General features: G+C 37.5%; 1 long non-coding RNA gene across 1 annotated transcript in view; it reads left to right on the top strand.

Moving 5' to 3' along the window:
- The first annotated feature begins 8032 nt into the window (after positions 1-8032).
- Positions 8033-25697, top strand: part of LOC116423449 — a 49731-nt gene continuing 32066 nt past the window's right edge. The window contains exons 1-2 of the long non-coding RNA XR_004234066.1: positions 8033-8126; positions 18649-18747. This is a non-coding gene — a long non-coding RNA (uncharacterized LOC116423449). The remainder of the gene's footprint in view (positions 8127-18648; positions 18748-25697) is intronic.

The following is a 25697-nucleotide window of genomic DNA, read 5'->3' as shown; positions in this document are numbered from 1 at the left end:
TGTAAAGAGACAGCCCAACGAATCAGTGCAGAGTGTCTGATTGTCCCCTAAGGACTCCTGGGCTTTGTCAGGCTGGAACGAGGCCAGGTACCACAGCCGGATCCAAAGGGATTGCTGGGAATCTGGGCATTGTTTGGCACTCCCTCCACTCTGCTGCTAGATTCTAATTGATTTTTCCCTTCTGGGGACCCCTTTGCTAATAATCTTAATTAAGATACTCAATGTCAATGACCTCCCCCTTGGATCTGCCTTCTGAGGATGCTCATTCATCCACCCCAATGCTTGATTATACTCTTCTCACTCATTCTCCTCTTCTAATCAAAATGTACCTTTCCTAATGTCCATTTGTACTACAGAGTCCTGGCTCTTTGAGTGTGTGAAAAAGGTAGTGGTTTAACATACTACTTTTCTGAGATTGGGATCTTATGGAGGATATGCATTTTGAAATAGGAAGAACTTTGAGCTTGAATCTGGGGACATGAATTCAAATCTTAACTCTGTCCAAATTTGTAAGCACAAAGAAGTCACTCAAACCCTGAGCTTTTTTCCTCCTTTAAATTGGAGGAGTGGGAATAATCTTTTTACGATCAATCTTACTGAATTGTTGAAAGAAGAGGGATTTATAAATCTTAAGATGCTACATAAACATGAGTCATTATTATTCATGTAAGGGAATAAAACTAATGATGGAAGAAAGGCTGGGCACCTTCCTAAGCTTGTGGAAAACAGACTTTTCAGTAGGTGAGTCTTTTAGAATGACTCATATCAAACCATGAGGGAGATCAGCTGTATTTTCCCATTTCCTGAACCTCAGTTTTCTCCTTTGTAATAAGGAGGGTGCTGTTAAAAAGGCATTCTCCACTGTCCCATATTCCTCTAACATGTTATGCTTTACACAATCCTAGGCTTGTGATGGCAGTCTGAACTGGACAGGGCTGGCCTAAGTTGCTCTGTCTCCTTCTGGCTTCAGCTCATACTCCTTGAGGATTTATTTTCTCCATTTCCAATTTCTGACTTACTCTTTGGTCCAGTTGTTAAGGACTCATTCTGAAAAGACTTGGAAATAATTTGGTTCAACACTAATAGGGTCATAACTTTATGGAAAGGGAAATCTTCAAATCTCAGTGGACGTTGAAAGGAATTTGAGAGTTCATCCAACTTGTGCCTAAATATTATTGCCAATAAATAGTCATCCAATCATGCTTGCAGAACTCTAGTGGGCAAAACCAATCACCTTCCAAGGAATACCATTTCATTTTAGGACCTCAAATTATCAGCATTCCCTTCAATCAAGCATAAATTCATCTTTTTTGTACCTTTCCCCCATTACTCCTTGTCCTTGCTAAGGTCAAGTAAAACAGATCAAATCCTTTTTTTATATGGCATCCCCTTTAATATTTAGAGACATCTATCTGGATCCATCTAAGTAGTCTCTTCTCCAAGTTCAACGTCTCAATGCCCTTCAAACAATCCTCATGGATCTTCATAGCACATGAACGTCAGATCTTTCATTAAGTTGGTCATCCTTACTCTAATTACTTCCAGCTTATTAGTGCCCTTAGATGTGACATCTAAAATTAAATACTCTTTATGTGATTTGACCAGGCCAATGTAGAATGGAGCTATCACCTAATTTCTTCTGATTGTGCCTATAGTATAGCCTCCATTTCTTAGCTACCCTTTTACACTTTTGACTAAAATTAATCTGATGGTTCACTAAAAAAACTCAGACCTTTTCCCACCCCCTGACAAATAGCTGTCCACTCCTGCTTCTCCCACCTTGTATCTGTGAAGTTGATTTTTTGAATCCAAATGCATGATTTTACATTTAAAGTTATACACTATCCTGGTAAGTTGTTCAGAAACTTACAAAATTTAGAAAAGAATCTCAGGCTATTTCACTAGTAGGGCTCAGTTCCCTTCTGTGCAATCCCTCAGGGATTTTTCATCTTTTAAAATTGAGGGAGGATGTTGTTTCTAAATCATATTCTTTTTTTCTTTGACTATCCCTGATTTTTCTCTTCATTGTGTTGTAGTGAATTTGTCCTGATCTTTTATTCAAGAGCCATGGTGGAAAGTATGAAGACATGGATGCAAAGTGTGTGTTAGATTCACATTTACTGTGATGTGGATATAGAACATCATAAACTGGAGAAACATGTCATTATTTTATTTCTAGTTTCCAACCCTAAATTCACTACCTACTAGCTACTGATTAGTGTTATTTCAGACTCTTCCTAGACATAGTCACAAATGTGTATGGGTTTTCCTTTATAGAAATGCATAATATGTATGTGTGAATAAGGAAGCCCTAGAGGATCCTTCCCCTGCCCTTGACCCTTCCCCTGCCTGCCTGGCCACTTGCCTGGTCCAAATCTCCTCCAGCCTGAGAAAACTTCATACCTCCTATCCTCTCTGTAATTGCTCTATTCCCCTTTAGTCCTTTGGAGTGACTGAATGCCAACCCCGCTGCTTCCAACTCTGAGGCAATTCAGAATCTCTGATTCTCTCCACCCTCAGCTTCACTTCTCCCTTTTCCTGGGTTAGATCCCTCCAACATTCTCCCCTTACAAAAGCCATATTCACTCACACCATTTGGGTGAACAGAGAGTCATCAATGATCATCTTTCCATTAAGAAGGAGGACCAACTGTCCTGACTCTCTACCCCAAGGCCCACGGATTGTTATCCTGCCACCAAACCCTCCAGATCTCCAGGCATGATAAACAATGAATCCTTGGGCTTTGTGATCTGTTATGGAGCTCCATGCTTAGGACCACTAAGCATTTCTCTGGCCCTATAGCTGAACTCTCCTACATGTGTTATCTCACCTAATTATAATGTAAGCTCTTCAATTTGGAACTATGTCCAAAATATTAAAAAATCATGAATATCCTTTGATTAAGCAGTGTCTCTAATGGGCCCATATCCCAAAGAAATCATAAAAAAGGCAAAAAGACCCACATATCCAGCCCTTTTTGCAGTAGCAAGGAATTAGAAACTGAGTAGATGCCCATAAGTTGGAGAATGGTTGAATAAGTTATGGTATACGAATGTTATGAAATATTATTGTTCCATAAGAAATAATGAGCAAGCTGACTTCAGAAAATTCTGGAGTTATATGTCTTAATGCTCCTGGAGACCATAGAACCAAGAGAACATTGTACACAGCAACAAGAAGATTTTTGTGATGATCAATTGTGAAGGACTGGGCTCCTTTTAATAATCAGGTGATTCAAGGAAATTTCAATAGACTTGTAATGGAAAGAGCCATCTGCACCCAGAGAGAGCACTATGGAGAACAGCTGTGGATCAAAGCATAGCATTTTCACCTTTTGGGTTTTATTTGCTTGTTTTTGCTCTTTCATTTTTTTTTCCTTTTTGATCTGATTTTTCTTGTACAGCATGATGGATATAGAAATATATTTAGAAGAATTGGCACATGTTTAAGCTATATTGGATTGCTTGCTGTCTAGAGGAAGGAAAAATTTGGAACACAAGGTTTTGCAAAGGTGAATATTGAAAACTATCTTTGCATGTATTTTGAAAGATAAAAAGCTATTATTAAGAAAGGATAGGTGCTCTTAAGGGCAGGGCCATCTTAGAAGAAAGCTTAGCAGATAGTACTTTATAAATGCTCCTTCAGTAATTAATGTGTATATACATATATATGTACACATACACATAATATATAGAATATAATAATTATAGATAAATATGTATATATAAGTATATATGTATACATATTATATATACTTGCATATATATAATAAGCATAAATAGAGGGAGACAGAGACAGTCTGACAGAGACAGAAATAGACAGACACAGATAGACAGACAGACACAGAGAGAGGGAGAAGAGAGAGACAGACAGACAGACAGTTACACAGAGAGTGACAAAGAGAGAGACACAGAGAAAGAGACACAGAAACAGAAAGACAAAGAGAGAGTAGGAAAGACAGAGAATAATCTGCCAACACAGAAGTAAATCACATGCCTATAAAAAGATAGATAAATCTAAGACCTGTTTCCTGTGGCTGAACAACATGGTTAATCAGTTATCAACTGTCAAAGATCACATTTGAATCAGAATAACCCAATCCTCCATAGGACACATTCTTTCAAGGCAGTTATGAAGTAGAATGAGTAAAGGTAGGTCTTGGAAGCAAGAAGGCATGATGAGTTCAGGTTCTGCCTTAAATGCTTAGTAGCAATGTGATCCTTGACAAATCACTTAAGCTCTGTCTTCTTTGGTTTCCTCATTCCTAGAGTGGAAATAATAACAGTACCTCCCTTCCAAAGGTATTGTGAGCATAAAGTCCAATTATCTATGTAAATCTATCATCTTAAAAAATTGTCTCTGTAAATACTAGCTTGTGTGATTGGCTGGCTATTTTGATAGGGTGATTTTCCTAAATCTCACATCAAATTATGTCAATCCTCCCTTCCCAATAAACCCCTTTGACTCCCTATGGTCTCCAGGAGCAAATACAAAATTCTTTGGCATTCAAATAGGTGCTTATACCTCTCCTATCTCCTACCTTTCCAGTCTTCTTAGACCTTGTTCCTTAACTTATTCGTTAGCTCCATGATGACATTGACCTCCTGGTCATTCCCAAACCAAAAACCTCTATCTTTCCATTCTGGGCACTTTCTCTGACTGTCCTCATTCCTGGAACATTCTTTATTTTCTACTCAGGTTCTTTTTCATTTTAATTCCCAACTAAAATCCCACTTCCATCTGTTATGTTCTGTTTATCCTATGCAGAGCTTGCGTGAGATGTATTTGTTTGCATGTTGTCTCTATCGGTAGATTGTAAACTACTTGAGGATGGAGATAGTCTTTTGCCCCTTTTTGTATCCCCAGAATTTAGCACTGTGCCTTAGAAGGCACTAAATAAATGTTTCTTGATCTATCAGTATGGATGAATATACCTCTATATGTCTCATGTGTATTTTCTACAAATACATTTATATATGTCTGTTAGTGTACATATATGAAGCACAGTCTTTTACTGAAACATTACTACTTAATCATAGGCCCTTTTCAAATGACATCTCATGTTGTGTTATATAGAGAAATTCTGTGTCTTCAAACTGTTTGAAAATCTCAAGACTCATGACATGAGCACAGAAATAGGAATCAGGGCTCTTGTCCTAGCCATGCAATTACTATAATAATTACAACAACAATAACTATCACTGTAAAGCACTCTGCTACGTGCTTTACAATTACTATCCCATCTGATCCTCACCATAACACTGGGAGGTAGATGCTATTATTACCCACGTTTTGAAGAGGAGGAAATCAAGGCAGTTTGTTTTTTCTATAAAGAGAAGACTACAATCCCTGCCTTCCAGGATTGTTATGAAGATCAAACAGGATGTCTGGGAAAATGTGTTAGACAAAATAAAACTATATACAAGAGACCATGTAGTCAGGTAGAAAGAGAAGGGAATTTGGAATCATGAGATCATAAATTTAGAGGTGGAAGGGCCCTTACAAGTTGGTTTTTATAGATGAGAAACCTGGGTCCCATGACATACCCAAGGTTACACAGAGAGAAGGTGACAAGATGAGGATTTTCTCCCGGGTCTTCCCATTCCAACATCACTATTAGGAGACCTTGCACCCTTGTTCTGCTACCTCCTTCAAATGATATGACTTGGAATTTTAGTTCTACATGCTAGATTAGTTGACCTTAAAGGTTGCTCTCTGTGCTTATAATAAATAATTAACAAATCCTTGTTGACTGATTAATCTCTACACAGCATTTGCCATTGACAGCTTTGACCAATCCCTTTTTCTAGGTGTTCTTTTCTTTTCTTTTCTTTTTTACCATTCTCTCTTTTATTTTTTAAAATAGCTTTTTATTTTTCCAAATATATGCCAAGATACTTTTCAACATTCACCCTTGAAAAACCTTGTGTGCCAAATTTTTCTCTCTCCCTCACCTCTCTCCTGGACAGCAAGCAATCCAATATGGGTTAAACATGTGCACTTCTAAACATATTTCCCTATTTGTCATACTGTGCAAGAAAAATCAAATCAAAGAGACAAAAACAAGAAAAAGATAAACAACAAACAAACAACAAAAAGCTGAAAATGTTATGCTTTGATCGACATTCAGTCTCCACAGTTTACTCTATAGATGCAGATGGCTCCTTCCATCACAAGTATATTGGAATTTACTTGAATTATCTCATTGTTGAAAAAACCAAGTCATGGTTGTTCATCACATAATCTAGTTGTTGCCATGTACAGTGTTTTCTTGGTTTGGCTCACTTCACTTAATATCAGTTCATGTAAATTTTTCCAAGCCTTTCTGAAATCAGCCTGCTGATCATTTCTTATAGAACAATAATATTCCATTACATTCATATAACGTAACTGCCATTCCCCAACTGATGATCTGGATGCTCTTTCCTTTCTAGGCTTGCCTGACTCAGCTTTCTTCCCTTTCTTTACTTCCATTTCTGGTGAACCCTTTTTTATCTCCTTCCTCTACCCATAAGGTATCATTCCTCATACTTCTTGCATTTTCATTCAGTAATCTCATTGATTGCTACTACTTCAATGTTTTCCTTTCCAATGATACCCAAGATAATCTATCTAGCTCCCCAGAGGTCCTGTCCTGTATTTCCAATTGGTTCCTAGAAATCTCTGCCTGCATATCCCTATTGTACTAAAACTCAGTATTCCTAAATGTGAATTTATTGTCTCTCTCATTAAAATGATAATAAACAATATAAAAAGTAAAACATGTTACTACACTGTGCGCAATTCTCTCTGCCCCAACTTTATCCTATACTTAATATTTTTCTTTCATACTATCCATAAACACACCTCCAATTGAGGTATGAATTGTAATGTGTTGTTAAAATATAATGTGTGAATATATGCTTATGTACCCGTGTGTGTGTGTGTGTGTGTGTGTGTGTGTGTGTGTGTGGTGTGCTTGTGTATAATCAGGGTCAGTCTTCAACCCTTCCTCCCAATTTTCTAATTTCTTTTAAGAACTATGAGGGCCTTAAATGCATGGAGAATTACTGCCCAGCATCTGATACTGACATTTTCTAAGGTATCCTTAGAGATACCTGGTATCAATGCCTGTGGACAGTACCTTCCATTCTCCCAGGGCTACCCAAGCCTGGCTGGAATAGTCCTGAAAGTCAAAGTCTTCTGTGTGTGGTGTAGAGAAGATAGGACTTCAGACACATTCACCTTCAGGAGCATTCTCTCCATCAAGTCCAGCTTCCAAGCAGCACGATAATCTAGGCCTCCACCACTGTGTCAAGCAAATCATATGCTGTGATATGAGAAGCCAAGACAGGACCCCTGGGTGTGCATTTATCTAGTAAATATCTGGCAGATAACAAATGTCTTTCATCAGAAAGCCAAGCTTCATAGCCTAAGCAGGGACTATTCCTTTCATTGGGAGGGGACTGACTTTTTCCAGTAGGGGAGATTTTTAAGAGCATTGCAAAATATATGGAAGTGATCGTAGAGAATATGAGCCACCCTGATTTATACGTAATTCTTTGCAACCATAAGCAAATCACCACATTCTCCCTCCTTATCGGCCTCCTTTTCCTATTCACTTCCAGTCTTCTTTTTTCTTCTTTCTTTTTTTCCATCTTTCCCCCCTATTTCCTTTTTCCTTTTATTTTTTCTCTTCTTACTCTTTTTCTCTTTTCCTCTTTCTGTTTCTGCCTCTCCATCTTCCTTATTTACATATGATTTATTCTAATTCTACTGTCTTTCCTCTATCAAGTTTATATAATTTCCAAATTATATGATTTATTATAATTTATGTATCCAATTTGTAATTGTTTATAGCTTGTTTTTGCATGGTTTTTGGCATGGTCTCTCCCTTATTAAGACTTAAATTCTTGAAAACTAAGGTTTTCAAGGTTGTCTTTTGCCTTTCTTTGTATTTCTAGTGCTTAGCACAGTGCCTCACACATAGAAAGCACTTAATAAATGCTTACTTACCAATTATTGACCACTATATTCCTTTTTCTTTTTTCCCTTGTCCTTGAAAGGTAGCATTGGAACAGTGATAGGATGCTGGGCTTAGAATGAGAAATATTGGGGTTCAACACTCATCCCTGATTCACTGATAGGTAAGCTTCTTCCTTATCTTGTCCAGAACCAGGTATCTATGCTCTTTCCCCACCATTTCTATCCCATGTTTCTTCTTTCCTTTTTTATCTCTCCTTTATCTGTTGTCTTTTTCCATTAGAATATAATCTCCTTGAAGTTAGGGACTCTCTTGCATACTTATATTTATATCTCCAGTATTAAGCTGAGTTCCTGGTGCTTATTAAATTATCTATCTATCTATCTACCTATCATCTATCTACTTATCTGCCTGTGTCTGTCTGTCTATCAATTTTTTTACCATCATCTATCTACCACCTATTTATCTATCAATCCATCTGCCTTTCTCTATCTCTTTTCTTCCTCCTCCTCCTGTCTCTGTCTTTTTGTCTGTCTCTGTATTTCTCTTTGTCTCTCTGTATCTCTCTGTCTCTTTCTGTTTCTCTTTGTCTCTTGCTCTCTCTGTCTCTTTGTCTTTCTGACATAATTAGCTGTGTGACCATTGACAAGCCAGTGGACATGTCTGGCCCTCATTATCCCCTTTAGTAAAATGTGATGAGAAATACCACACATATCTCAGAAGTGTAGTGAGGATCAAATAAAATAATGAATGAAAGGGAAGAGATTAGCAAGCCTTGACTTGCTTTGTAAATTAGACCTCCTACATAATTTTTCTCCCTCTTTTTGGTCCTTCAAAAAGCAAACTCTCTCACAGGACTCTCCTGGACTCCTTCCTGCTGCCTCATACCCAAATTTCCTTTCAGAATCATGGTACAGAAAGAGCTGTGGATTTGGAGTAAGAGGAACAGGTCTCACTCATATTCCACTTCTGTGGCTTGTAATAGTACCTTGGACAGCTACTTTGTCTCCTTGGGCTTCAGTTTTCCCAATTGTAAGATGAGGAAATTGGACTAGCTAACATGTGAACTCACTTCCAGATCTAAGTCTATGGGGCTGTGATTTTGTTTGTGTCCTTAATCTGCCTGAGGAGAAAACTAGATCTTGAACACTCTGCCTTGTTCTACACTTTCACTGGGCTCCTACTACTCTACCATCTTGTCTCTGCCCTTTATTTTTATTATGAAACTTTTCATCCTTCTTCCAATCCCCTTTCCTTGTGTTTTGACTATCTCCAGTTGTTATCTAGTCTTCTGCTGTGAGTTAAAATACCCAAAGAAAGCAAAGTTCTTGTCTGTACCACTGGTTTATTTCTTTTTCCCTAGTAAATGAGTGCCCATTTCTTCTCCCATATTCCTCTTCCTTCGTCTTGGGCAAGTCTTTAGCATTCCAGGTCTCAATTTCTTCATTTCCTGTGAAAAGAGGAGGTTAAAGCAGATGGCTTCCAAGGTATCTTCCAAGTCTTGATCTGTGGCTCTTTGATCTATCCCATCTTCGCTTTTTCTGTTTTCTCCTGCCACCCCATCCCTCAAGAACACTGGAGTCTTTCCTACCTAGGTATCAGAAGACTTCTCCATTGAAATGTTAAGGAGGAAGCAAAAGGGATGTTGATACAGAGATTAAGAACAGGTGGATCTGTGATGTGTAACATATGTTAACATGGTTAGAATAGAAATCAAATTTTGCAGACAATTGCCCACCCTAGAAGGCAACCTTGCCTTTCTCTGTCTCAAGTGCTTAAAAATCAGAGGATGTGAGAAAGATGGAATAATGATGGTGATTGGGAAGACAGAAGGGTAGAGTAGGGGATAAGGAAAAGAAGAGTTTCTGATGTAGCAGATGGAACACTGGGCTTAAAGTCAAGAAGATCTGCATTCCAATTCTGCCAGTTCACTTACTGGCAATGCAAGTCCTGGGGAATCAATTAATCTCTAGGTATCTAAGTTTCCTCATATTTAAATGAAGAGGTTGGACTCAGGGGCTTCTAAGATCTCTTTTAGCTCAGAATCTATGATCCTATTGTAGAAAATTAATTTTCTTCTGATTGTAATTAGAGATTTTGGTTTTTCTGGGGGTTGGGAAGGAAAGAAGGTCGCTGTTCAGGTTCCTGGGGGTCAGTGATTCCTAACTTCCCCAATGTCATGAATTCATTTGCCCCAGGAAGTGGGGAGGGCTCATACTATTTGGGTCTATATTTTCTGAGTTCCTCCAATTTAGTTCCACAAACATTTCCATTCAGTTGACCTTGTGTGAAGCACTTACCATATGCAATCATATTAGTTAGTACTTTATTATCTTTAATTAATAGCCCTGTCCTCAGATGACTAGAGAGAGGCACTGATGAGGGCAAGGTCACAGAGATAGCTCTCTGTATCATCCAATTAGTTTATCTCTGTTTCGTGGCCTTAGACAACCTCCTTGGCCCCAGCCAACCAACTTAGGGACTAGATGAAGGAAGGATATAGATGGATGGGTCCAAATGTCTCAGACCCCATGACCCATTATTGGTGAATCATTAGCATCAGTGAAGTCAGCCTATATCAGTGAAAAAAGTTCTGTACCAAGAATTTATACCAGAAATTCTGGATTCTAATTCAAGTTTTACATACTTATTTATACTTATTATAGATAAGAATATTTATCTATACTTATATAGCAACCCAGGAACTTCTTTGAGGTTCAGTTTCCCCACCTGTAAAATAGGAATAATAATATCTCTACTATTTACTTCATAGGTTTGCTGAGAGAAAATTGCTTGTTCTAAGTGCTTTATACACTTTTGTGGTTGTTATTTTATTGCTGTTTTTCTTAATTTTTCGTAGACCTATAGAGAACCTTAAATGTCAAAACCAAAGAAGAGATCAGCAATTTTCTCTTAAATAATTTAAAAGGGACAGCTAGGTGGTGCCACAATGCATAGAATGCCAGGCAGTCAGGAAGACTCATTTTTTGAGTTCAAATCTGACCTCAGAAACTTACCAATTGTGTGACCCTGGTCCAGTTACTTCACCCTATTTGCCTCAGTTTCCTCATCTGAAGAAGGAAATGGTGAACCATGCTAGTACTTTTGCCAAAAACCAAACAAACTAAAACCAAAACCATCCAAATGGGATAGCAATAACTGCAAAACAACTTAACAAAATAATCTTACCGAGTTGTCAGAAAGCAAAAGATTTTCCACAGAGCTAGTTTGAGTCAACTGGTAATCTCTGACAAATTGTCATTGTCTATATACAACCATTTTCCCTCCAAAGAATGAAAGCTCCTTGAAGGCTGGTAGGGTTTTATTTTCCTTATACCTGGCATAGTTTAATAATTGTGTGTTTGCTCATTATCTTGAATTTGAGTTTTCCTAACACCAAGGCTGGCCCTTCATCTGTAAAAATATTCTATCTCTTGCATTACTATTCTTATAAAAACAGGGATCAAACATTCCTATCAGTCCCATAGCAGACAGAGTGAAGGATTAGGCTTTTACAAAAGAATGGGGAGAATTCCTTCCCCCATTGCCAAAAATTTTTTGTGACAACAGACATGGACTCCCCATTCCCTCAAAGACTCACAAGTCTTGATGGATGTGATTGGAATGGATTTTGAACTTTTGTCTTATGCTTCAAGAAAAAGAGGAAACTGATTATTATTTTTTTGCAGCATTTTAAAAGCTAAGGAACTGAAGGACAGCCTGTGGCAAATGATCTGTTTTTTCATTTTAGAGTTTCACTGTAAAATCAGCAGCTCTGCCATAGCTCATTCAAGAGATTGATTTTTTAAATCTCTTGGAAGATAATCCAGATAACATATTTTTAAGAATACAGATTCAGCTGCAGCATTCTCATTTCTTATGGAGTTGTGGGGGTGGGGGGAGCCAACTTGTTTTTAAATGGGAAAAAATCATCCCCTTTTGAATACAGTCCTTTTGAAAAGGGGAATAAAACTTGTTGAAAAATCTTAAAGATACCCGGTGACAAACACACTTAAAAGAGAAAGTCATCTCAGTTGGAGTCCAGTTGATCTCCTTTAAAGTAATTCTGGGAGTAGACCTATCTGAATAGTGGATTTGGAAGGTGTAAAGACAAGATTTCACTTTCCCATTGAACATCAGAGAAGTCCATCTCCCTTGGTCTTCTGGAGTCTACCCTACACGCACATACACACATATGAAATATATATTATATATAGATATAGATATATCATGAGCTTCTCTTAGGTTGAGGTTTGGGAGAGTGACTGAATAAATGAAAGTGAAAATGCTATGCTGTGGTCCACATTCATTTCCCATAGTCCTCTCTCTGGGAGATGACTCTCTTCATTACTGAATAACTGGAACTGGTTTGAATCATCTCATTGTTGAAGAGAGCCATGTCCTGATGGGGGATGTGAAGATTTTGTTAATATTTACATGGAAAAAAATAAACCTATTCCAGGTAAGATGAATCACTGATCAAAAACTGCCTTTTATCTGCCTAAGAGCTTAGTCTAAAGTATTATTGAACTTAATCTTTGGAGCTCTGGGCCTACTCCCAAATTTTTATGGCTTTTTTTTGCTTGATTGCTTCAACTAGAACCTTGCAAATGTCGGTACTATTCTCATTCCTAAACAAAATTCCAAACAAGCCTATCCATTGGTAGAGTAATAGTGGAAAATTCAGCTGCATGAGTGTGAGCTTGGGATAAGGAATAGTGTTGCAGTCATGGTGACCAATAGGGCATTCTGACCAAAGGTATAATTGTATGTATATAATTGTATATAAATGTCTATTGAAACAGGCTATGAGCTTTAAAAATTATAAGCTCATTGTTTTTTCTTCAGCATCCAGAAATGAAGGTCCATTTATCAGGGGCATCATGGAGTGACTGGATTAAGGGAAAGACTGTTTTCCCCTTCCCACCTCTTTCAGGCTGTCAAAATTGAAGTTGGGATTTTGTTTTTTTTAGTCCTTTTTATTTATTCTTTTCAATTCTAGAATCTCTACTGGCCCTAGACTCAATGCTACAATGACTTTAAAGACAGGTTCCAAAGTCAAATATGTAGCTAAATCCAGCAGGGGAAAGCATAAAAAGCCAGGGTGCCCAAGATTGGAGGGAAGAAGGGGCTCTGGACTTGGAACTTGGTGAGACTGTGCTATATAGCCCAACTTCTTAAACTGTGGTTCACAACTCATACCTGAATGTGGGAGTAATGAAAATATGATTTATTAATAGTAAATATTTGCTTTGTATACCTATTTTATATGCCTATATACTCAAGGTCACATAGAAATTTTGGGGTCACAAATGGAAAAAGTTTAAGAAGCTGTGTTATATAAGAACTGAATGAAACAGTGAATTTAATTCTCCTTGCCCTTTCAAAAAACTAAGGAAATGGGAGCAAGGAGAGATTATGTTCTCCCCTCCCAGATGATAGTAAGGTTGTATGCTTTTTCTTACCATATTTTTTAAAAAAATTAATAGCTTTTTATGTACAAGTTATATGCATGGGTAATTTTACAGCATTGACAATTGCCAAACCTTTTGTTCCACTTTTTCCCCTCCTTCCCCCCACCCCCTCCCCTAGATGGCAGAATGACCAATACATGTTAAATATGGTAAAGTACAAATTAAATACAAAATAAGTAGACATGTCCAAACCGTTATTTTGCTGTACAAAAAGAATCAGACTCTGAAATAGTGTACAATTAACCTGTGAAGGAAATCCAAAATGTAGGCGGGCAAAAATATAGAGACTGAGAATTCAATTCTTACCATATTTTTAAAGAAAATATTTCTTCTTAAAAGCCAATCTGATGGTTAAGTAGTTCAATGGACCTTGGCTTGAGGAAAATCTTTAAAATTGCAGGAATACCATCTGGGGAGAAAGCTAATGGTAGAAACTATATACACACATGTATATGTGCATACATATATGTATGTATGATTATGTGTACATACACAGGAAATATATACGTGTATGTATATACACATATACATAGATATGTGTATGTGTGTCTGTCTGTCTGCCTGTACATACATATAGGAGTAGGAATGATTGATATTTGTTCAAGTCACTTAGCCCCGCTGAAAATAAGTGATAAGATGCCCAATCCATCCATTTCAATCATACGACTTAGACTAAATGTGGAAAGTCTTTAAGAGTAATTTGATGAATAAAATGATGGAATGTAAGAAATTTCTCCTAACTGGCTGATAGATTTTGTTATCAACTCAGGGTACTGTATAAAAGCATTGACTTAACTGAAAGTCCACAAATTGCACCAAGTTTAGCCTTCCAGCACACTCACGGGGAAGAACCTTTTAAGGAGAGGGGGAGGAGTAAGTAAGCATTTGGCTTGGGCTCTACCTTAAAAGTTTTCTCCCTCTGGCCTAAAGAGACCCTTTGGAACTTTGAAAGGTCTGGATGATTTTGGACTTCCCATCTGTTTTCTCATAAAATCTCAGAAAATGGTCAATAGTGGAAACTGAGACAAACTATTTTGTTTTGTTCTGTTTTGTTTTTGTAAGGCTACTGGGGTTAGTGTCCAGAGTCACTCAGCTAGTAAGTGTTAAGTTACTGAAGTAAAATTTGAACTCAGGTTCTCCTGATTGCAGAGACAGCGCTCTTTCCATTACACCACCTAGCTGCTCCCCACCAATAACAGGCTGAACAGAGATTCATGGCCTCACAGTGAACCCAGCAAAATAATTCTACCATGCCTAAAAGGAATTTATTGAGGTTCCTATAGACGGGAGAAATAAGTTACCAGCAACTAGTAACTGAAAGTAATCACTTTGCCATATGTATTCTCTAAGCTTCAGCCAAACTTTCTCCTGGATTTTATCATTTTAGAAGAGTGTTCCATAGAATTTTTTCAGGTAGTTTTTTTTTTTTTAACCAAAATAATGTTATCATCACGCCATCTTGGTAAAGACCCTTTTACAAAATCTTATTAAATCTGGTTATTCAAATGAGTTTCAACTGTTAATCTTGGGGGTGGGGTGGGAATTGAGCCATGAGGGCACAAGACAATGACATTAGAAGATCACTATTAATTTATCAGTGATACCTAACATCCATAGAGGAGGATGTAGCAAAGTTCTTGCTACCCAACTTCAGGATAACAATTTTCAGTACTTGTATCAGTTACAGTGAATAGCTACTGATTGTAATGTCAGCAAATTGCAAAACATTTTTATCTATTTTGCAAACAGTATATTGTACCTCCTAGCCATATAGCATTTTGTTTTGGCACAGGCCCCCATCAATATCTTTGCAGACTTCTTTCTAATTTCTAACAATCCATTCCTATCTCCAACTAGATGGGTCAGAGATTGGGAGTCAGGGGAACTTAAATGCAAATCCAGTCTCAGATACTACTTGCTGTGTGATGCTAGGCATGCCATTTAACCTCTGTCTGCCTCAGTTTCTTTAAGTGTGAAACAATAGCATATACCTAACAAGGTTTTTTAGAAGCTCAATTGAGTTAAAATGTGTAACTATGTAAATGTTCTTTGCAAAGCTTAAGGCATTTAGATAAATGCTCAGTATTTCATGTTAGTATAATTATTACCATGGCTATGTAAATAGGAAATAATGGTTCGTGTTTATATAGTATTATAATATACAAATTACATGTAACATATTTTATATTAACCTATTGTAGTATTATATTATAATAGCTCATCTTTACAGAACAGGAAATGGAAACTCAGACAAGTTCATTGACTTGCCCAGCATCACCCAATTGGTGTGTTTCACAAAGAAAATTTGAACTGAGGTCTTTCTGACTTGGGGCCAGCTCTCTTTCTCCTCCATACCACAGCTGCCTTTGCTTTTACTTCACAACTGGGGAAATAGAAACTCATATCAGGGGAGTGAATTTCTAGGGATCAGAGGGTATTTATGTATGGATTGGGATTTCAGATTTCAACCTCTGACTTTTCTATTCATTTTTTCTTCTGTAACCTATTCCACCTCCTGGTTTTTCTGACGATAGGTAAAAAACTCTAGTTTCCCAGACTGCTAGGAAGACTCTTCCTCCCTCCCCAGATCCACTTAGAAATAATTACTTTAAAAACAAATAGACTCCTCTGCCTGTGATCTTTATTCTCTTTACTTGTGCTTGGAGCAGTGGCTATTTTTACCCACTCCAGCTCCTAGAAGGTCTCTTTGGAAGCCACCGTGATATTTTGTGTGGCCTGGCCTGGCATTCAACTAAAGTATTTTTCAAAAACATCCAGCTTTGGAAAAATGTCAGCATTTAGGGGCAGTCTGCAGGGAGGTATCAAGGAGAGGCAAAAGATCTACTCCAGAAAATCCCAGGCCCTTGGAGGCATCTATTTTCAAATGTTGTTGACGGAGTGGAGGAAAGGAGGGGGTGATGAGGAATATTCTGGAAGGAATTGGTGAACATTACCTGAGTCTTGGATAAAGGAGGGGTAAGTCTAAATGGGAAGATAGAATTAGGGCCTGGAAGACAGATAAAAAAGTTGGGGTGGGTAGAGGTCTTATGTCAAGACTTTGACTTTGTGTCCGGGGCTCATAAAATGTCAGATTTGGAATTGATTCTGAAGAACAAGTAGTCATAAGATCTTCTATCTGAAGTCACATAATACCCTAGAGCTCATTAAGTCCAATTCCCTCAATAGATGAGGAAATAGAAGCTGAAAGAGTTCAACTCCCTCATTTTACAGATAAGCTGAGGTTCAGAGAAAAGTGACAAGGTCATAGATGTAGAGATGGAAAGGATCTTTGAAGGCTCTTAGTTTAATCTTCCCATTTTTACAGTTGAGGAAACTGAGGCCTAGAGTAATTAGCTGACTTGCCAAGATCTCACAGCTATAAGGTTGCAAAGCTGGTATTTGACCTCAGATTCTATGGTTCCAAATTTAATTATTTTTCTTCAATGTCAAGCTGCTTCCTTAAGATCAGACAGCTACTTAATGGCAGAGCTGGAACTCAACCTATTTCACACTCCCTCATCATGTCCATTTCTATCCCGTTCATTGGAAAATTTGATTGAAAATTGGCCACCCAAGAAACTGGAAACTGACTGGATGCCCATCAGTTGAGAATGGCTGAATAAGTTATGGTATATGAATATAATGGAATATTATTGTTCTATAAGAAATGATCAGTAGGATGATTTCAGAGAGGCCTGGAGAGACTCACATAAACTGATGCTAAATGAAATGAACAGAACCAGGAAATGACAGTACAAGGCAACAGTAAGATTGTGTGATGATTAATTCTGATGGATGTGGCTCTCTTCAACAGCCTGCTGATTTAGATGAACTTTCCTTTAAAGTTTCTATACTCAGACACATCTAAGTATAGAAATATGTTATGTTTTTCCCACCATTATGGTCAGATGACTTCATAGATTTAGGAATTTTTCTATTAATGAAACTCTATGCTCCAATACAGATTCTCACATCTCCTATAACTTAACAGTTAATCATTATACATGTGTTTGTTAAGCACTTACACTGTGCCAAACATTGTGCCAATTGCATGAAATCCAAAATGTCTGCTTGCTTCCAAAGATCTTACATTCTAATGGGGGATGACAGCTCCTAAAAGAGAGTGGAAAAGGGAAGGTAGGATAGGAGATGAAGGTACCATGATAGATAACATCTTGAAGAGATGTTGAATTGAAGTAGAGAAAACTTTCAGGATGAAGCAAAAAGGGAAGGTCATTATCAGTGCCTCAGTCTCTGAGACTGAATCACTTATCTAAATTTCCCAATGGAATAAAACCAATCCATGAAAAATATTAGATTTTTAAATAAAAAAATCAAACTATCTTGAGCAAATCAGCTCTTGGCTATATGGAATTAATTAGGGTCTATTGGCCAGAGAATTTGGACATAGCTGTTAACATATTTCTATACTCAGATTTGTCTGAGTATAGAAAGTTTAAAGGAAAGTTGATTTATTTTTGCATCATTTTGTATCCTTTGTGCCTGCCCATAGTATAAAATATCTAACATTTATTTCATGCTTTAAGATTTACAAAGCACTTTATTACACCTTCACATCAATCTTGCCTTAGTTTCCACATCTGTAAAATGAGCTGGAGAAGGAAACAGAAAAACACTCCACTCTCTTTGCCAAGAAAATTTCAAATGGAACCATGAAGAGTCAGACATGACTGAAAAACACCTTATAACAACTGCACTGTGGGAGAAGCAGATGGGTTGAAGCCTCCTGGAAATCTCTGGGTCCAAGCCATTATAGCTTGGAGGAATGACATTAATCAACCCATAAGTCCAGTGGCGGGCATCATACTTCTGGCTCTCTCATCTCTGCTGCAGAAGCTGAAGCATTTGACTTGAAAGCCAAACTCTGGGTTGACAGAGAGGGCAGCTTTTTGTCATGGAGAAAGATTGCTCTTCATGGCCTGAGTGATAATGTAGATTACCCATTGCATGTGGGAAGCACTTGGTCTGAGTTTAGACTGGTCTCTGCTGAAGTCCATCACACCACTTAAAGCTGTTAGCCACTGCCAAGAAGTATACTGTGGCTGGATTTGTGCTTCAGTTTTCGACTTAATGAAAGGTGGGTGGTTTTATTTCTGCCTTTAAGTGTTATTTTCCTTGGGGACAATAAGCACATCTAAGGGGAGTTTTACTGAGCCCCATAATGCTTATGTTTACCTTTTTCCTTCCTAGGTAAATTGTTAGAAGGCTCTTTAGAGACTTCTACCCCATCCCAACCCACAATGTGCTAAGAATCCCTAATGATGACAGCAAAATACTTGATAGAAGAAGGTGAGGGTAATGCGTATGTTTTAAATTGACATTGCATAGAACAAGGTAACTATAATAACAGCCCATAGTTATATCACACTTATATAACACAAACATGCATTCCTTAGTATTTATATAACACAAAAACATTTTCCTCATTTTAACTCTATGAGTTACATGGTGTATTTTTATTCCCATTTTACAAATGAGGAAATTGAGGCTCAGAGCATGATGATTCAGATTATGGTCACAAGTATGTGGTGAAACTTAGAGGTTTCCTGATTCAAAGTAATGAAATGCAAATCAATGAGAACTTAGAAGAAAACCATCTAGAGCTAAATGCAAGAGACCCCGGGTCCTCTTTCAGCACTAAGGACAGAATCCCTTTTGATTCTTCTGGCCAGGTCATGTTAAAAGAGACTATTAACATTATTATACCATTACTACCACTATAAATATTAGTGATGATGATGATGATGATGGTAATGAAGATGAAGAGGAAGAAGATGAGAAGAAAACTACCTAGAGCTAAATACAAGAGTCCCTGGGTTCTCTTTCAGCACTAGGGATAGAATCCCTTCTAATCCTTCTGGCCAGGTCATGTTAAAAGAGACTATTAATATCATTATACTATTACTACCACTATAAATATTAGTGATGATCATGATGGTAATGAAGATAAGGAGGAGGGAGATGAGAATGAGGATGATAGAATAGTGGCCCGTTACTTGGTACAGGTAACACTTGAGATGATGGAATCCCAAACTGGATTGTGACTTTACTTGACTAACTGACCAATTAATTAACCATCATTTGGTTATATATTACATATGCTATAGTATATTATTTGGACAAAACTGAGTAATTGTCTCAAAATCCAATGCTCATGCTATAACTTTTTCAAAGGCTGTAGTCACCCCACTGCTCATTAGAGATTATTTGCTTACAAGATCTTATAATATCTCCTTGTTCCAAAACTTGCTCATTGTTTGGGTTTTGATGATTCAGAGTAAGAGTAAACAGCAATTGTTTCCCTCCTGACTAGAAACTTTGCGGGTCTTTCCATTCCAGACTGATTATATTGTGAAGGCAAACTGGGTTTTCTTTGGTCTCAATTCTTACCTAGTCTTTGACTACTGATTGGGTGTTGCCTCAGACAAATTGAGACCTTGGAAAGACCTTAGCTTGAAAACATCAAGCTTTCCCTGGTGCCATCTGGTGCCATCACTAGTCATCCTGACCTATGTCTTGCCATTGGACTCAGATGACTGGAGGAGCTCTGCTTCACTCAAATCCAATTTACCTGCAAGTCAAAACATCACACTCCTGATGTTGTCAGTCCTCTTCGAAAACAAAGGATAAACAACAACAAGCTCACAGGGCTTTTCAGTCATGGCTCTAAGTCTGGATTCTACATGTTTCAACCAATCCAGAGGTATGGCAAAAAGGGAAATAGAACATCACTATAAAGTAGGAGAATTATAATGATTTTAGATGGCTACTCAATCTCTGCTTGACTAGAAAATTTCTATTGACCACCCTCATTCTCAGATTCAGATAATTGTCTTTTTGACTAGATGGTTATAAAAGCACAATAAAATAAATACAAAAATGGTTCTAAAAGGGGTAAATAAACTGTCATTCCAATCATCTCCCTCATACATCTTCCCAAGTGAAGGAATAAGTATTTCCTTATTCTTCATGGGGAAAAAATAAGGAACGACACTATATATCTGATATCTAATCCAAATAGCTCTGCAAACAATTGGGAGAGAAAAGAGGGAACAGGGAAGATTGGGGATTTGAGATCAGTTTTTCAGACTAACTCTAAGTTTATTACTACTTTCCAGTGATGTCTGGTCCCTGGGCTAACTTGGGACCCCAAAGGCTTAGTATATCTTCCATTCTTGAGTATCAGCCTCAATCACTGAAGCTTTCAGCATCTATCCCATCTCAGATTTTGCTATACAATGCTCCTAGGTAGTGAGAGCAATAGCAAGCTGCAAAATCTGCTGTACCAAGAGCTCTCTTTCTCCCCTTCCTGATTTTCAATCTTGGGGCAATAGCTAGATTTCTTTCTTTTGGATCACACCTTAAATCCAAATCACTCTATGCCTTTTTGATTGGCTGAAAAAAAGTTTTCAGGTCAAGTGCACTAGATCTTTGTTTTGACTCTGATAGTCTAAGAATAAATGCAGATAGAAATTGTTGTGGCTTTAGCCAGGAACCTTGAGGGTCTCCCTCTCTGGATTGATTCCTTTTTTTTTTTTTTTTTTGATTAGGCAAAAGAGACCATTCTTTGCTTCATTTCTTACCTTACCTGATCCACTGAATGGGCATTGTCTCTGTCAAATGGAGACCTCTTAGAAACCTTAGTTTAAAAGGCTCAAGATCTCCCTCTATTCCAGGTCATTTCCAGTCCTTCTGTTATCTATCTGGTCACTGGACCCAGACGATTCTGGAGGAGGAAGTGAGGTTGATGACTTTGCATGACCCTCCCTCTCTTAAATCCGATTCAATTGCATGGCCTAGCATCACCTCCCAGTTGTCATGGTTGTTTTTGAGAATGAAGGATAAACCCCATCAATACATATATGGAATAGAATAGTGGTCTGTTGATATTTCTGAAAGCTGAAACTCTATGGGATAGAAAGGGCCATGAGTAATTAGCACATATATTATGTGGTCATTTTACAGATGAGGAAACTAAGGATTAGAGAGGTAAAATGTTTTATTTAAAGTCACATGGCTGATGTCAAAGGTAAAATTGGGATTCAAGTCATCTTGACTTCAAAGTACATCAATCTATCAATATGTCTGTATTGCTCTACTCCCTCCTAAAGACTGATAGAAGAATCTTCTTAATCTATAGCATCTCTGCTCAGTTTTCCCAATTTTAACTCCCTCTTGCCTACAATCATCAGTAGCTATACGGCTCAGCAAGAGTAGCAGAGCTTTACCACCAATCATGAATTGCCTGGGGCAGTCAATGAATAGATTTGTTTCTTGATTAGTTTTCTCATACCCTATTCTCTCCAGGGTTAGCTGGTAAATGAGTAGGGTATCTCAATAACAAGACCAGCCAGTAGACAACCATCTTTTCTACTCCCCAATTCCCAGCTGCCCATCTCTCTGTGCCATTTGGGATAGGTCCCATTCCATAAAGCTTTTGGGGGCAGAGGGGAATAAAGGGGGGAAAAGTCTAAGGATGGGATTTTTAAAGAAGTGGAATTAAATTGAGGAGGGAGGCTTGAGGTAAAAATGCCTGTCTGAGAGGAAACTGATGGATTCTTGGGATTTAAGTGTGCTGAAAAGGTGGCTGCCTGATATGCTTAAAAGTCATATGCTGGAGGGAGATGTCTATATTGTGTCTACTAATATATTTGTTTTTATATATATTATGATTAGAATAGGAATTCCTTCTAGGCAGAGACTGTTCTTATCTTTCTTTGATTTTCCAGTGTTTGCACAGTAGCGGGTACATAGTAAGGACTTAATAATTGCTTATTGAGTTTTGACTGACTGACAAAGACTGACAGTTAGTTAATACACTAGCTTAAAAGAAGTTAGAGTCAAATAGACTTGAGTTTAAAGCCTAACTGAGACACTAGCTATATGACCTTGGCAAGTCATTTTAATCTCTTTGTGACTCAGTTTCTTCATTTGCAAAATAGGAATAATATAATACCTGTCCCCCAGAGGTTTAAGTGAGAAAACGTATACAACTACTTGCAAAACTTGAAAGACTATGTAAATGCTAGCTATTATTATTATATAATGTCTTTATAAGTAACAGTAATTATGATACCTAGTGTTTATATAGTGCCTGCTATGTGCCAGGCACTGTGCCAAATGCTTTATAAATGTTCTATCATTTAATCCTCATAATAATCATGTGAAGTAGACTCTAATATTACCTCCCTTTTTACAGATGGGAAAACCTAGGTAACAGAAGTAAAGTGATTTTCCCAGCATCACATAGTTAAGAGTGTGTCTGATACCATATTTGAACTCATGTCTTCCTCACTTCAGGAATAATGCTTCATCTACTGTGTGATCTAGCCCAACTGAACTCAATCAAAATGTGTGAAGGGCATGATTAGGGACCGAGTGGCCTGGAGCTCATGATGAGTGGAGACTGATGGGAAGAAAAATGTGCCAACAAAAAGAGATGGAGCTAAGGGAAGAAAAACAACTCAGGTCACAGAGAGTCAGAGAGAGCTTGGGGATACAACCCCGAGCAGTCTCTTGTCTTTCAGTCCATGAAAGGAGGAATGGGCATTTATTTGGTGGCCTGGCATCTAAATTGGCATAGGAAGCTTTGCTTCTTAGTTATAGCATACCCTGCAGTGGGGGGTGAAGATGTGTCTGATGTGACTATTTCTTAGCTATTGACTTTGGACTCATAAAATTACAAGATGGTTCATAAAATAACATCTGGGACAGATAATAGAGATCCTTGGTCTAACTCCTTGCCATGTTACAGAAGAAGAGACTAAGGGTCAAAGGAGTTAAATGATTTTGAGCACAAAGGAAACTTTCATCAAGAAAGAGAGAGCTCAATATCTTTCATGGAGTTCAATCTATAAAACTTTGGCTACTCACAATTGGACCATCATTTTCCTTTTGCAAAGCTGACTTTCAGTAAGATTGTGAAGGACCTCTCTTTTTTCTATATTCACTTACTCTCATTTCCAAATCTCCTATATTTTCTCTCTTCTGGCACTATTACTAGTATCCTGTACCATTGCATTTGTCTAAAGGATCTTATATCAATCACTTAACCAAATCCATTTGCCACTAGATATCACTACCAGTCTAATTTTGTCTCTGAGATGAAATTTGATTTCTAAAGGAATTTTCTGCTACATTTGTGAAGATGTGGAGGATGCATTAGAGAGGTGTGTGTGTGTGGAATTTCTTATTACTCCCGAAATTATTCAAGGTCCTGCTCCCTATTCCCTCTATTACTACTCTTATGAATAAAGTAGACTCCAATTCCCTGCATTTTACCCTTGCAGGCAAATCCATGCTCAAAGAAGGGTCTCTAGGAATGGTTGAGTCCTCACCCCAATATTTCCCTCAATGTTTTCTACTGTTCTTTTGTTCTCAGACTCTTTTCCTTTGCTCAATTATTGTTCAATTGAGTTGTTCAATTCAACTGTCCTTTCATCCTGGAAATTCTCTGAGCAACTAAGAACTTCTTACTCTGCAATATCCTCGCACTATGTCAGGGCCCTTCTCCCATTGGTGCATTCCTTTCAGGTCTTCCATTTGAGGAACAGGCCCAGATCAGCCCTCCTTTATTTCCTTCCTGTCTATGCTTTTGACTCTAAGGGTTTTGCCATCATGTCCCCACCCATATACCCTTTATTATTCCTTTTATATCTTGCCTTTTACCCTTAAAATTCAAGCTCCATGAATGCAGGAAGTATCATTTTGTTTATTTCTATTCATAACGCCATCATTCAATGTAGTACCTGACACATAGTAAGCTTATTATATATTTGTTACCTGCATAGCTATAGGGTCAATTTGAGGATAGGACTCAGACAGGAAAACCTGATAGACTTGAAATATAAAAAAGGAAACTCCAAATATTGATAGAACATTATTATGAATAAGACTCAGGGCTCCTTTAAACTTCTATACTGAATGAGTCACTTAATTATCATTTATTAAGCACTTCCTACCTGCCAGATTCTGTGTTTATGTTTCTCCCCCCACTTACTATAAATAGCAAATATCCTTTGATTTCCTGTATGATCTTCCAGAGAACTGTTCACTCTTTGAGTTGGATAGGATCTTATACTTTACCATTCCAAAGTCTTCATTTTGTTAAAGAAGAGAATGAACCTTAGGGATGTCAAGGGATTTATAGAAAATAACAGAGCTAGCTAATGGCAAAACCAAGATGAGATTTTATGTCTTTGGGCCAAGAGCCTACTTCCACTTGGATGTTGCATGAAACAAACTGGAAGTACTTTTATATCATTTCACTGACTTAATGTCTTTCTTCCAGCATCCAACTAAGTCTGCTTTTTCCCCCCAGAGCATACACATTTCTGACACGTCTAAGAATTCTCTAATTCCATGCTTGAAATTCCTCCAATTTAATTCCCCTCTTGCTTTTGTCTCCATAGTTTAAAAGTCTAAAAGAGCTGCTGGGCTGCATCCTATCCTGTTTAGGCCCGAAATTCATTAAGTTATAGTAGCTTCCAATTCTATGAAATATACTAATGTCTCCACTTTATCAATTCTGTAAATGTGAACTTTTAAGTAATAATTTTTCTTTTAAAAGGCATTCATTACACAACTTGGATATAAAAAGCCATACTATTAAAAAAAAATATATGTATAAGAGTAAGCTCAGGTTCTTTTCAAGGCTCTGGGGAGAGTTTTTAAACAACAAAGAATTGAGGCTATTACAAAAGATAATATAGATCATTTTGACTACATAAAAAGATTTTTTTGTGTTTTTTTTTAACCAAAATGAATTTATTTAGGCTTAGAAGGGAAACTCCAAATTTGAAAAAAAAATGGCATCAAATAACTGATAAGGGTATGGTTAACCAAGATATCAAGGGAATTAACACAAGTATGATTAAGAACCATTTGTCCCCGAATAAAGTGCTCAAGGGATAAGAACAAGTAGTTTTAAAAAGAATTGCAAATTATTAACAACTATGTGAAAGACAGCTCAATATTATTAATCAGAGAAATGCAAATCAAAACAACTCCGAGATTTCATCTTACATCCAGCAAATTGACAAAGATGACAAAAATAGATACAGTCAATGGTGGTACAGCTGTAGGAAGGTAGGCACATTGATGCAATGTTGATAGGATTGCAAATTGGTCAACAATTCTAGAAAGTAATTTGGAATTATGGTTTTTAAAAATGTATGCCCTTTGACTGAGAGATTTTAATTCAAGGAATTTGAGGAAGAAAGAAAGTTACTAGTAGTGTT

Source organism: Sarcophilus harrisii, chromosome 4, assembly GCF_902635505.1.
Source record: "Sarcophilus harrisii chromosome 4, mSarHar1.11, whole genome shotgun sequence".
In the NCBI taxonomy this organism is placed as follows: domain Eukaryota; kingdom Metazoa; phylum Chordata; class Mammalia; order Dasyuromorphia; family Dasyuridae; genus Sarcophilus; species Sarcophilus harrisii.
Note: the sequence above shows the minus strand (reverse complement) of the source record. Positions and strands in the feature narration are given on the sequence as shown.